This window comes from Mesoplodon mirus (assembly GCF_964341445.2).
Source record: "Mesoplodon mirus genome assembly, chromosome: 9".
NCBI classification, from domain to species: Eukaryota; Metazoa; Chordata; class Mammalia; order Artiodactyla; family Ziphiidae; genus Mesoplodon; species Mesoplodon mirus.
Window position 1 is genome coordinate 11,380,048 of NC_138985.1, and position 12,149 is coordinate 11,392,196.

Consider the following 12,149-nt stretch of genomic DNA (forward strand, 5'->3'; position numbering starts at 1 on the left):
AGAAGGCTGGGAAGACTTTCTTCTCTGTTGCTCTCAGCACATTCTCACCACCCTGGATGGACAATAGACATGATTGCTTTTTGTAGATAGATAAGCCACTTAAAGATTCTATATGGGGGGAATTAGGTGGCTCATTCTGTAGAGGAACAAAATTTGCCCCCCTCCCATAAAATCTGTCTTTTTGGCATGAGGGTTAATTTAGGCCGATTATTTTGAAGAAACAGAAGTCTCGGGTGGTTCTTTTTACCTCCCCCTTAGCTGCGTAAAGAACTGAGGTAAAGGGACTGTCCCTGGAACAGAGCTATCAGCAGGGAGGGATGTCTGCAAAGAACTGGGGCACGGGGTGGGGACCGGCAGGGCCCAGACATCAGAGTCCACTCTGTGTCCCACTGTCTCTGCTTTTATGTACCAGACACTTGCTTTTCCATCCCCATGTGAACTGCCTTCCTCCCCTCTGAAGTCCCAACCCTGACCTCCTCTTCTGCCTTTAACTGAAGATGGTATTTGAGGAGAGGGTCTCAGTCATCTGGGTGAGCGACTCCGTTTTCCTGGCCTCCCTCACACGTACCTGTTATATAACTTGTGTTTGCCTAATCTGTCTCAGGTCCATTTAATTCTTAGACCAGCCAGAGGAGCCTAGGAGGGGAGAGGAAAGTGTTTTCCTCCGGGACAGTCCTGCGTCTATACTCCCCGTGGGGTTTGAGCTGCTTCCGGAGCTGTCAGGTTACAAGCCCAATGGTCAGTACAGCTCAAGAGCAGATCCCTGAGGGAGTAAATCTGTCCATTGGGTCGACTAGCTCAAACGAATTCAGGAAATCTGTTTCCTGTCTCCTTCGTATCATGTTAAACAGCAGTGTTACTTTCTGTGGCCTGGGGTTTTAGGTTAATTACAGCAACTGGGGGACAAGGGTTATGAAAGAGAAGACATCCTCTTTTAAAGAATGCACTTCGGGGCTTCCCTGGTGGCGCAGTGGTTGAGTGTCCCCCTGCCGATGCAGGGGACAAGGGTTCGTGCCCCGGTCCGGGAAGATCCCACATGCCGCGGAGCGGCTGGGCCCGTGAGCCATGGCCGCTGAGCCTGCGCGTCCGGAGCCTGTGCTCTGCAATGGGAGAGGCCACAACAGTGAGAGGCCCGCGTACCGCAAAAAAAAAAAAAAGAATGCACTTCGGCAGCAGTGTGAAATTATGACAGTAAACTGTAGCCTCTCGGGTCATTCATTTGTCAGTGGTCTCTTGCCTGGCTTCTGTCGTGTGCAGGGTCCAGCACTATGAATGAAGCAGCTTCCAGCCTTGAGGTCCCTTGCTCAGCCGTTCTTCATTCGCCTGGAGCAGGGACTTCTGCCTTTCTGTTGATGGAAACTAACTCATAACAGGTCAAAACCCCAAACCCAAACTGCTCAAGGGACTTGCTGAAGCTCAGGCCCAGCAGTGTCATGGGGCGGGGCGGGCAGCGGGCCATTATCGCCAGACTGCGGGCACACGTCTGTCTCCAAGGGTCCGAGGGACCCAGTCCCCATTTGCGTGGCCTGAGGAGGCTGAGGGCCGGCTGGGTGCTGGGCACCTGGCTCCCTCAGTGATGATGGCTGGGCAAGTCTGGGGACCTGGCCCTGAGGGCACTGCCAGCTGAGATTCCTCAGCGGGGCCTGGGCACTGGCAGGGAGACCCAGACTGTGTTCTGGATGAGCGCTCCCCGGCAGGGTGACCGGCCCGCACAGGGACCCTCATCCCCTCAGCCATGGCCTGGACCTCGGAGGGCGAAAGTCGAGACTTGGGATAGGTCTATACTTGGGACCTGAACAAGTAAGATGTGGGGTGATGATGCCGCAAGGACGCATGGAGAAGGAATTTAATGCCGGTCTTTCTGTTTCTGTCTACGACCTTTAATAGCATTACACCTTTAGATAACAACTTGCAGGACAGAAGATAACATTGGTTTTGATGGAGGTTTACAAGAACATCATAACCTGATCTTCCCGGACAGCTGCGAGAACAAAGGCTCTGACACCAAGAAGCCTGCAGCAACCAACCACGCCCGTCCCTCACCTTTCCTATGAAAGGGCTTTGCTGAAAGGCTTCAGGGAGTTCGGGGGTTTTAAGGCGTGAGCCACCCGTCTCCTGAAATAAAACTTTCTCTGCTCCACACTCCAACGTTTCTGTTTTGTCTGCCCTCACTGTGCATCGGGCACACAGACTTGCGTTCAATAACAACGCCCCGTTTCCTAAGTTGTGACCCAGTGCTTCTCCTGCTACATCAAGGTGCCATCTGTAATTAATGAGTGATTCATCTTTACGTAGTTTTTCAGACGTTTTAAATAGAAATTTCAGTCTGCCGCCTTAGAGTACTTTGTCCCAAAGCTCCTAGCCTTCTGTCTTAACGTGATTAGCCTATTTTAGCCATTTTCTTTTTTTTTCTTTTTAAACAATCTTTAAAGTTGGATGTGAAAAGGTTATACCTGGGATCACATTGTAAAACTCTTTGGAAAAATCTACTGAGGCTGAATATGCACAGACCCTACCACCCAGCAGTTCCTCTCTTGGGAGTTCACCTAAATGAAATCCACACGGTGTGTTCATCAAGAGCCATGGACAAGAACGCTCACAGCAGCATCGTTTGTAAGACTGCAACGGTGGTGTGCATCACGGCCCCTAATGCCCACCAGCATTAGGATGGTACCCGTGTGTGTACTCACACAGTGGGGTACTCTGCAGTGATAAGAATGAAGGGTCTCCAGCCACGCAGCGTGAGGCTATGGGTGGCTTGCAGACATTCAGAGGAGCAGCCACACATATGTTCCGTTTACCATGCTTCCCAACCAGGAAGCCTACTCAGTGGGCACAGAGCCTGGGAGAGAGGTGCCCTTCAGGGTCAGGAAATGCAGGGTCTGATGGGGGCCCAGAGGGGCTGCTGACCAGCCGCCGTGCTCTTTCCTGGTTCTAGGTGAAGTTACACGGATACGTTCATTTTGTGAAGGTCCACTGAGCTGTGTGATGGTTTGCACTCTTTTCTGTATGTATGTTGTACTTCATTAAAAAGTGGGAAAAAAGGTTAGGATTGCTTTCAAGAATTTTACCAGATAGTTGCTCATTGTCGTAGTTCCTTAGCTTAATACCAAATTTCCACAAAATCAGACTCTGACTTTTCTTTTTTCTCTTTGGCTCACGCTACATTGCAGACCTCTAGGATAACCTCCTTTGTTTTCTTCTTTATAAGCATTTATAGGCATAAAAACATGCAACAGCATGACAGTAATGTGTGAAAGAGGGGTATGTATGTATGTGTGAATATGTATATACACCAGCCTGAATACTGTTTTCCCTCAATTTCACAGATAGTGGATTAGGAATTAAATTAACTCACATACTCAGCCTAGTCATGTTTCTTGACTTGGCTGTAGAGGTTAAAGTTCAAATTAAAGGTTAAGGGTGATGTGTTGTTAAATTCTTTTTGCTGTTATTTTTCTTCTTTTTAGGTTAACTCGACCACGGAAGCCTGTCACGAGTATGGTGTTTATACTGACTTTTCTTCTTCTAGGTGAGTCTTCCTAAATAATGATCCTTGAAGCCATTTCACAGGATGTGTGTGGTGAGAGACATCACAGTGGAATGAGTCACATTTGTAATAAATTCCACAGGAGCCTGGAAGTAACTGCACGCTCTTGAACCATTTTTTTTGTCTTTTATTTCTGATTGTAAAAGTAACATGGGCATCTTTGTGAAAACTTAGCAAGTACTTTATTTCTCTTAGAATCACAGTTTAAAATGAAAGAAGTTGCTTTGAAGTTAAGAATCCTTTATATTTTTATTGAGAACACATACAATTGACCTTTTCTAAATCTGGGTGACTCATCTTATGGGATTTTGACAACCAAAAACTCTGGCTTATCATGGGATTCTTGAAGAAATGATGGAACATGCCGTTTGCAGTTTTCTGACTGTAAATATCACCCATCACAAACCCTAGCACACCAGAAAACGGCTCTGTGGTATGCGGACAGCCTGAAGGGTAGGCTGCCCATGAAAGAGGTCCACGCAGTTTCACCACAAAATGCTGTTTTACATGGCAGTGGGGGCTATTTCGTTGGGACTGCATGCAGATACATGGACCGAGGGCTCTCTGAAGCCTGCACCAGACTTCCTTTAGCTGCATCTTAGTGCCCTGAGCACCCACCCCATCTCAGCAGACCTCTAGACTCTGCCTTGAATGTTCCAGTTCCTACCGAGAACTGCACGCTGCCTGGCTCTGCTGCTTCCAGCTGTCTGGTCTTCATCTCTGCTGATTTCAGACTGTGAACCTCAGGAGGCCGCACCCGCCCCCCCCGACCCCTCGCTGCTGCCTGCCCCTGACTTGTGGACCCTTTGTGATGAGATTTCCCACAGCTCTACCCTAGCGCCGTGTACAGTGATCCACGCCTGCTCTTCTTAGGCTCCACCTCCCTGCCTGTGTCAGGAACACACCACGTGAACCGTAGAATTATTTGTGCTCAGGATTTTCCTTGTTTTGGAAATGAATACCCTATATTCCTTTGATGTCTTTTAAGTTACAACTTCACAGTGCATGCAAACTTCTTCTTTGTCTTTCCCCACTGTAAGCTTGCCCACTTGCCCACAAAGGGGCCAAATCCATTTCAGACACCACTGATGTGTCAATGATTTCAGTGGAATTAAACTGGACTCAGATCCTTTTTTTTTTAATTTATTTTCCTCTGCATTGGGTCTTCGTTGCTGTGCGCGGGCTTTCTCTAGTTGCGGCAAGCTGGGGCTACTCTTTGTTGCGGCGCGCAGGCTTCTCATTGCAGTGGCTTCTCTTGTTGTGGAGCACAGGCTCTAGAGTGCAGACTCAGTAGTTGTGGCACACGGGCTCAGTAGTTGTGGTTCATGGACTCTAGAGTATAGGCTCAGTAGCTGTGGCACACTGGCTTAGGTGCTCCACGGCATGTGGGATCTTCCCGGACCAGGGCTGGAACCCGTGTCCCCTGCATTGGCAGGCAGATTCTTAACCACTGCGCCACTAGGGAAACCCCTCAGATCCTTTTTTTATCTACTTGGGTGAAATGCACATAATATAAAATAAACCATTTAGACGTGAACAATTTAGTGACATTGAGTGCATTCGCAATGTTGTACAACTACCACTTCTAATTCCAAAACATTTTCATCAACCCCAAAAGAAACCCCACACCCATTAGTCAGTCACTCCCCTATCCCCTGGCAACCACCAATCTGCTTTCTGTTTCTAAGGATTGACATGTTCTGAATGTGTCATATAAACGGAATCATACAATGTATGACCATTTTTGTCTGCCTTCTTTCACTAAGCATCATGTTTTTGAGGCTCATCCATGTTGTAGACGAATAAGTGCTTCATTCCTTCTTGTGGATGAATAATATTCCATTGTATCAATAGACCACAACTTGTTTATCCATTCAACTATGTATGGGCATCCAGTGCTTCCACCTTTGGCTGTTGTGAATAGTGCTGCTGTGAACATGTGTGTACATGTACTTGTTTGAATATGGTAAGTCCCCTACATACCAACCTTCACGTTGCGAACTTTCAAAGATGCGAACGTGCGTTCACATGTCCAGTCACGTAAGTTAGTTCACGTGTCTGGCGTACATTGTCACGTGCATGCATCCTCCACAAGTGGCTGTGCTTTTGTGTACTTTACTGTACAGGACTGTATAGAGTACAGTAGTACAGTACCTTTATTTCTTGCCTGTTCACTTGATGCCAGCCCCTGTATGCCAGCTTGTACTGTACTACTGTACTTTTCAAGGTACTGTGCTGTAGAATTTAAAATGTTTTCTTTATTTTTTGTGTTTGTTTGTTTTTTATGTATTATTTGTGTGAAAAGTATTATAAGTATTTGGACTTATGAACAAATTGGACTTATGAACTGGCTCTCAGAACAGAACTCGTTCACATGTAGTGGACTTACTGTACCTGTTTTCAGTTCTTTGTGTTATATTCCTACTAGTAAATTGCTAGCGAGGAATTGCCAAACTCTTTTCCAGAGAAGCTGCACCATTTCACTTTCCCACCAGCAATGTATGATGGTCCCCGCTTCCACACATCCTCACCAGCACTTGTTACTCTCCGTTTTGTAGGGTTGTAGCCATCCTGGTGGATGTGACGTGCTGTCTCATTGTGGCTTTGATTTGCATTTCCCTAATGATTGATATTGACTAATAGTGAACCACTTTTTATGTGCTTGTTTGACATTTATATATCTTCCTTGGAGAAAGTCTCTTCTAGTCCTTTGCCCATTTGATTGGGTTTTTGTCTTTTTGTAGTTGACTTGTAAGAGACCTTTATGTTAATATATTCTGAATATTAGACCCTTCTCAGATATATAATTTGCAGATGTTTTCTTTCATTCAGTAGGTTGCCCTTTCACTTTTTGAGTAATGTCCTTTGATGCACAAAATGTTTTAGTTTTAATGGTGTCATATCTAAGAACCCATTACTAAATTTTAGGTCGTGACAATTTACTTCTATGTCTTTTCTGAGAGTTGTTTGATTTTCACTCTTATATTTAGCTCACTGATCCATTTTGAGTTAATTTTTGTATATAGCCTGAGGTAGGGATCCAACTTCATTTTTTAGCAAGTGGACATCCAGTTGTCTCAGCATCATTTGTTGAAAAGACTATTTTCCCCATTGAATGGTCTTGTCACCCTTGTCAAAAAATTCAATCAGCCATAGATGTATGGGCTTATTTCTGGATTTGCAATTCTATCCCATTGGTCTATATGTCTGTCTTTATGCCTGGACCACATTGTTGGAATTTGACAGGGATTGCCTGGAATCTATAGACAGTTTCAGGTAGTATTGTCATCTTAACAATAGTAAGCATCCTGATCTATTTAGATCTTTAAAAAATACCTTTCAGCATTGGTTTATAGTTTTCAGTTTGGGTTGTAAAATGCATCTCCTGTAGGCAACATACAGTTGGATCATGTTTCTTTAATCCATTCTGGCAATCTTTATTTTGATTGGAGAGTTTAATCCATTTGCATGTAAAGTAATTACTGATAAGAAAATAATTCCGCCATTTTCCTTATTGTTTTCTCTGTCTTATACCTTGTTTGGTCCTCATTTTACTCATTATTGCCTTTTGTGTTGAATTGTTTTTCGGGTTTTTTTTTCTTGGCTTTGCCACACAGCATGTGGGATCTTCGTTCCCTGATCAGGGATCGAACCTGTGCCCCATGCAATGGAAGCACAGAGTCTACTGGACCACCAGGGAGGTCCCTGTAGTGTACTGTTTTGATCTCTTCTCATTTTGTGTATATTGTTTAGAAGTTTCTTGGTGACTACCACGGAGATTACAACTAACTCTCTGAATTCATAAAATACAGCTTGAATTGGTACCAACATAACGTCAACAGCATGTAAGTTCTCTGCTCCTATACAGCTCTGTCCCTCCCTCCTTTACGCTGTTGTTGTCAAAAATTACACTTTTATATGTTGTGTATCCATTAACCTAGATCTATAGTTATTTTGATGCATTTGTCTTTTTTTTTTTTTTTTTGCGGTACGCGGGCCTCTCACTGTTGTGGCCTCTCCCATTGCGGAGCACAGGCTCCAGACGCGCGGGCTCAGCGGCCATAGCTCACGGGCCCAGCCGCTCCACAGCATGTGGGATCTTCCCGGACCGGGGCACGAACCCATGTCCCCTGCGTCGGCAGGCAGACTCTCAACCACTGCGCCACCAGGGAAGCCCGCATTTGTCTTTTTAATCATGCAGAAATAAAAAGAGTTATAAAGCAAAAATACAATAATACTGGCTTTTATATTTACTTATTAAAACTTATAGTTACCTTTACTGGAGATATTGATTTTCCCCAGATGACATTGACTCTCTAGTGCCCTTTCACTTCAGCCTGAAGGAGTCCCTTTAGCATTTACTGTAGGGCAGGTATTCTGGCAATAATTTCTTCAGTTTTTTTTTTCTGGGAATGTCTTAATTTCCTCTTCATTTTGAAAGATAATGTGGGTGGATATAGAATTCTTGGTTGGCATGTTTGGGTTTTTTTTCCTTTCAGCATGTTAAATATGTCATCCCACCACCTTCTGGCTTCCATAGTTTCTGATAATATTCAGAGATCTGATAAAATTCTTATTAAGGATTCCTTGTACATGACAAGTAGTATTTCTCTTGCTGTTTTCAAGATTCTGTGTCTTTGGACTTGAGGACACAGTGGGGAAGGGGAAGCTGGGATGAAGTGAGAGAGTAGCAATGACATATATACACTACCAAGGGTGGGAGGGAGGCTCAAGAGGGAGGGGATATGGGGATATAGGTATACATATAGCTGATTTACTTTGTTGTACAGTAGAAACTAACACAACATTATAAAGCAATTATACTCCAATGAAGATGTAAAAAAAAAAAGATTCTCTGTCTTTGGCTTTTGACTGATTGATTATAGTGTGTCTTAGTATAAGTCTCCTTAAGTTTATCCTAGTTAGAGTTTGTTGAGCTTCTTGGATGTGTAGATTTATGCTTTTCATCAAATTGGGAAGTTTTCAGCTATTATTTCTTCAAATATTCTTTCTGCCCTTTGCTCTGTCTTCTTCTGGGACTCCCATAAGTGTACATTGATAAGTTTGATGCTGTTCTGCAGGTCTCTCAAACCCTGTGTACTTTCTTTATTCTTTCTCCTCCTCATTGATCATTTCAATTGTTCTATCTCTGAATTCATTGATTCTCTCTTTTGCCTACTCTCATCTGCTGTTGAGCCCTTTTAGTGAATTTTTTAATTTCAGTTATTGTACTTTTTGGCTCCAGAATTTGTATTTGGTTCCTTTTATAATTTTTCTATTGATATTCTCACTTTATTCATACTTCATTTCTTTGGTTTTCTTTAGTTCTTTGTCCATGGTTTCCTTTAGTTTTTGAGCATAATTAAGAGAGATGGTTTATAAAGTTTTTGTCTAGTTAGTCCAATGTTTGGGCTTCCTCAGAGATGTCATGGCTAGTTTATGTCTTGAAATCTTTCAACAGACATTGCAGCCTCCCAGAAAACTGTTCTAGCCCAAGGGAGTGGGTAGAAACAAAGGTCAGCCTCTGCACCAGCTAATCAGGGGAACACTAGGCAGGTCAAAACTCAGAGTCACACTAATTGAAGAACAATGTCTGTATTAGACCCCTGGCACAACATCTGCACCAGAAACATTGGCTGCCATCCGCACAGCCACTGCCACCATTCTGGGGAGTGGGAGATGTTAGGGCAGGTGAGCAATAATGCTGCACTGCTCTCTTTCCAAAACTAATCTGCTCTTTTCTTCAGTCCTCTGGTTGCTGTAAGTTTGCGATTAGATTTCAGAATTCCGATAAAGTTGGTCCTGTTAGTCTTTGCAAGCTTATGATTGTTTCAATGGAGGAACAATTTTTTGAGCCCCTTATGCTGCCATTGAAAATTATTGTCACCCAAGAATCTGATATAGCTTCCCTGCTTAGAGGAATTTCTATTAGTATATGTTGTCCACAAAAATGCAATTAACAATCAGGTTAAGAAGAAAAAAGAGGAATTTTATTCAAGCCAAACTGAGGATTATATCTCAGGAGACAGACTCTCAGTAGTTCTGAGGACTGTTCCACCTGTTAGAAGTCGAAGGCACATATACATTTTTGAGACAAAAGCTCATACGTCAAAATGACATGCTGATATTTTTATAAAGTTCACTCCTGTCTTTGAGGAGCTCTGGTTAATGTGTAATGCAGATGTACACTACATATTAGGGAGGAAGGGAGGAGGCCCAAATGGACACAGAGAAAGAACTTTAATTTTTTTTGTCCTGCCTGAAAATATAAATTTTGTTTCATCAATGTAAAATATCTTATAACTGTTTCCAGATAAACTATTTAATCAAAGTCAATCTTTTCCTTAACAGGATTTAGAAATCACATGAGGCTTAAAGAAAATGAGTTTCTTCACAAATCCAGACAATTTTATGCTGTAATTGCAGAATATGGTTCACAGCTTTACAATTACCAGGTGATGTTTTGTTAAATCACTTTGTATGTCACTCATTTAAAATCTAATACACTAGATTTGTGATTCATTACCCTTTCCTTCTTCCCTGTTTCTCCCTTTTGCAATGGGAATGTCTATCCTATGCTGCTATGTTTGAAAGCAGATAATGTGTTTGATTTCACAGCTTCATAGCTAGAGGGGAGTTTGCTTCAGGATGAATGGTACCTGGCGTCTCATCCATATCTGAATTGGATGATATTTAGTTGAGGCTTTGGACTTTAGACTTTTAAGTTGATGCTGGAATGAACAAAGACTTTTGAGCTGTTGGGATAAAATGGATGTATTTTGCATGCAAGAAGGACATTAATTTGGGGGGCCAGGGTTAGAATGTCATAGGCTGAATATTTATGACCCCCCAAATTCATATGTTGAAACCTAACCCCAGGTATTAGGAGGTGGGGCCTTTGAGAAGTGATTAAGTCATGAGGGTGGAACCCCCATGATTGGGATTAGTGCCTGTTATAAAAAAGATAGCCCAGGGACTTCCCTGGCAGTCCAGTGGTTAAGACTCCACAGTTAGTTCCACTGCAGGGTGTGCGGGTTTGATCCCTGGTCGGGAAACTAAGATCCTGCATGTCACATGGTGTGGCCAAAAAATAAAAATAAAAAAGAAAGAAGATACCCCAGAGGGCTCCCTGCCCTCTCTCTGCCATGTGAGGACACAGTGAGGAGACACTGTCTATGAACCAGGAAGTGGTTCTCACCAGATACCAAATCTGCTGGTGCCTTGATCTTGAACTTCTGTCTCCACAACTGTGAAAAATAAACTGTTATTTATAAGCCAACCAGTCTCTGGTATTCTGGAGCAGCCTGAACAAACTAAGCCAGCACCCCAAGGGAAGCTTCAGCACATGGAAAATGGCAACTAACACTTCAGTTAACCACTGCCTGGAGCTGTGGACAGAATGGCCTCCCATCTGTCCTGAAGCTAGTTAGAGCAAAAGGGACTTAGCTCGAGACCAGACACTGGTGTCCTCTCTCTGGTGCACCCCAGCACTCCAGATGTTACCTTGTCTATCCTATGCTTTGGCCTCTGAAGATGAGAGAAGGGAGGAAGGACAGGAGCTTTGGTCAAGTCAACCACTGCTCCACAGAAAGAAGCAACAGACCAATGAACTGCATCCAGTCAGTGACCTTGGACCTGCGTTGGTGCCCTCTTCCCTGGAAGTTATAAGGTTTAAAATTAGATAACTTGTGGCCGTTTTGTTATTAAAAAAAAAAAAGTACTGGCCACGTGAGGCATTTGTGAACACTTGTGTCCAATTTGTCACAGCTCGAAGTATTGGAGCCACATTCTAAGGCGTAAAGCTTTGGGTCTCAGTCGACATTACCTGTAAACACAAAACAGTGCTCACCTAGGCAGCGTACATACAAAAAGTGGAACAGTACAGAGAAGATCAGCACGGCCCCTGAGCAAGGATGACTAGCAGATTCATGAAGGCTTCCATATTTTTAAGAGTAAAATAGTTAACAATGACAAACAAGGCTGTGGCCCTGCCCACAGCTGTTTCTCTGCCTTTTCTACTCAGCCCTGTCATTTCTCAGGAGGCTGTTGATTCCACACCTGTCCAGTTGACTGCAGATGCCAACTGGTCCTCCTTCAGTGGGCATGTTTTGGGTCAGGCAGCAGGTATTTCATCAGGAGCTTTGTTGGAGTTGCTGTGCAGTCCTACTGAAGGCTCTGGACATCTGTCCTAACCTTCCATGGGGCTTTGTACACCTTCCCGGAAGGAAGCTCCAGAAAGGTTCTTAGGAGCCCCAGCACTATTCTTATCACAGGACCCTCGTGGAAAGGATGGATCACCAGCTGTACCCAAAGCAGCCTTTGCTGCATCTTTGAGGTTTTCTTTTTTCCCTGTGGATGGCAACCCATCTTTCACGTGTTATCTTCCTTTCCCAGTCCTTCTTTTCGCTTCACTTTCATTTCCTCACTTTTTTTTGGTCTGATGGCTTTTTTTTTTAATTTATTACTTTATTTATTTTTAGCTGTGTTGGGTCTTTGTTGCTGTGCACGGGCTCTCTCTAATTGCGGCAAGTGGGGGCTACTCTTCGGTCCAGTGTTCAGGCTTCTCATTGTGTTCACTTCTCTTGTTGTGGAGCACGGG